Here is a 2,939-nt window from a genome sequence, read left to right on the forward strand (position 1 = left end):
GACTAGGCATCAAAGGCATCCGGCTCGGGATTCCAAACCTGGGGCCAGGTGCGTTATTAGCATCTCTCTACTAGCTGACCTTCTCTGGAATGTTTGCTCCCTGAGCTGTTTTAGGGTTTTCTTAAAGAAGTTGCCGTTTGGCTCTGATTCAACTCGGCTCTGCCTTGCTGTGCGGGTCCGTCGCGTGTGGTCGCACAGACCGTAGATCCGGAGGTAGAGCTTTGGGTCCAGGCCTAGGCAGGGGATGCAGCGTGAAACCAGTGCGGTCCAGCGCACTCTGGGACCCCAGCGCTGGGGGCGGAGAGATCTCCTGGTGTAGGTTCCGAATTTGGAGGAGAGCCCGGGAGGGGCGGAGCCTACTGAGCGAGCGCGGGGGCGTGACTAGGCCTAAAGGGGCGTGTCTGAGCCTGGAGGGCGGGGACTGCGGACCTGCGGGGGCGGGACGGAGAGGTTGGCGCTGGATCCCCGAGGCCCCCGTTGTGAGTCTCAGATCTCTGCGCGAGGCGGCGTCGCGGCCCATGCAGGTAGGCGACGGGATGCCGCGGGGGACTGGGGCGATGGGACCTCCGCCGCTCAGCGGTTGGCGTCGCCCCATGGCCTCCCGTGCGTCAGTGGTCAGCCGAGAGCTGGGTACCTCGGGCCAGGGGAAGGCGGGTGTCAGCCAGCGAGCCGCGGGCGCGGTCGGGGGCGCAGGGCCGGGAAGCCGGGGCAGTCGCCGCGGGGAGGAAACTTATCAGGCGGGTCTTGAACTTGGACGTGCCGGACGGAGCACTTCAGACAAGCGTGTGTGCACGCGCTTTGCTTCGGAATTACGGGGCAAGCACGATAGTGGAAGTCGTCAAATAGTTTTTTAAGGTAAAAAATCCGACAGTGGAACTGGAGTACGACTGTGGAGTAACCAGGAGAGAAGATGATGATTAGATCATGAGTCAAAAGGCTCCGCTCTGGAGCTCAGACCCACAAACAAATCGTCACACCTCTGCCAGGGTTAACTCTTACCGGTTTGTGTCTCCGGATTGTAAAACTGGGACGTCCATGGGTGATCTCACGCTCTGAGAGGAATGACAGCGTTCTACAAATATCAGGCATTGTTGCACACACACACACACACATGCACCCAGGAGCATGTGTAGTCTGTAAAACTACTAAGTGCCTAGTACACAGTAGGCACCCTGTGAACCTTTATCCCAAAGCCACTGATTGGCCTGCATTATGTTAGATAAAGTTCCAACTTCTGTTTACTATGTAAATAAGTTTTCTAAGCGTCATTTCCACACAATCACCATTGTTTGAAGAGCACAGCTATTCTTAACTGAGTCATGACATTTTCTAAAATAGCATGCTGTCTGTATTCTGTTGTGGAATCGTTTACCATGAAGCTTGTACCAATCAGAAAATCTGTGACTTTGCCTTACTTAGATAAGCTGAAGATATCTGATAAAGTAAGCTGGGAGTTTTGTTTCAAAGCAAGACTTTCATTTGTTTTTGTAAATTGAGGGGCTGCTTATAAGAAGATCTGAGTTTTCTAAAACAAAGTCAATATGTGTCTGTGCCTTTGTACAGTTTTTATTATAGATGTTTGTGTCCTTGTGGGTGTGTGTATGAATTTTAGGGGGGGAGAGGAGCAATTTAAAAAGGAATAGCAGTCCGTAACCACGAGGTTTCTATTAGGGATAGTTAAGAGGGATCTGGAGTCATTTCAAAGGCGAAAACCAGGAACTGTAGTGATTGTGTCTCAAGACCTTTCATTAGCCTGTTGAATGTGGTAATAGACTTTTTTTAGATGCAGAAGTATGAGTGTTTTTGATTGAGAGCAGTAGGCAACTTCTTTCCTTATTTAAAATTAGGGCATATTTGTCACCAACATGCACAGGAGTCCTGGGTTCAATCCCAGTACATCATAATTGGGCACAGTGGTCCACAGCTGCCATCCCACCTAGCAAGAAGGTGCAAGAAGGGGTTCAGAAGCTCCAGGTTACTCCTCACTATGTAGTGAGTTTGAGGCCATTCTGGGATAACATGTGACTCCATAACAAAACAAAACAAAGTTTAAAATTTCTCATATTACAGGGTTTGAGAGATGCTTTGGGAAATGACATCGCTTCCTGACAAATCTGAAGACCTGAGTTCAATTCCCAGGACATGTAGAAGGAATCAACGAACTCACGTAGACTGTTCTCTGACCTCCAAATTGTGTCCCAACACGTTGCCCCTGCCCCAAATTAATAAGTGTAATATACGTATTTCTTATGTGTATATGTGTGGACATGTAGGGAGGTCAGAGGGCCATTTGTAAAACTTAATTTCTCCTTCTACGGGGAGGGTTCTGGGGATTGAACCCAGGCTCAGTGGCAAGCACCCCTACTGCTAAGCTAAGACATTAGTCCTTCTTTTCTGTCCTTGTAGGATGAAGCCAGGGTCTTGTGACAACTGTCAGTGAGCCACATCCCTGGCCCTAACTGGAAATCATGTTACTTTTAAATGATCTGTAGTGATCTTTATGTAGGCAATGATTTTAGAGACTGTACCACACGGAGTCCAGTGGACTACTACAGGGAAAACTACTAGTAAATAATCTTGTGCTACTTTCAGAGTTCTGTTTGTGGGGCTGGAGATGACCCTGTGGTTAAGAGCACTTGCTGCTCTTCCAGAGGACCTGGCTTAAGTCACCCAAACCTATGTCTAGTAGTTTACAGCTGGGTGTCACTCCAACTACATGGGGTCTGAATTTTGCCTTCCAGGGACAAAAATACAGGTAACTTATACTCACATATACATACATATACATAAAAACAAATCTTTAGCCCAGCATAAATGGTGTATGCCTTTACTCTCGTCACATCAGAGAGGCAGACACAAATGGATCTCTGTGAGTTCAAAGCCAGCCTGGTCTACATAGTGAGAGTTTCAGGTTAGTCAAGGCTATAGTGAGACCTTGT

Source organism: Micromys minutus (assembly GCF_963924665.1).
Source record: "Micromys minutus genome assembly, chromosome: 4".
Classification (NCBI taxonomy): Eukaryota; Metazoa; Chordata; class Mammalia; order Rodentia; family Muridae; genus Micromys; species Micromys minutus.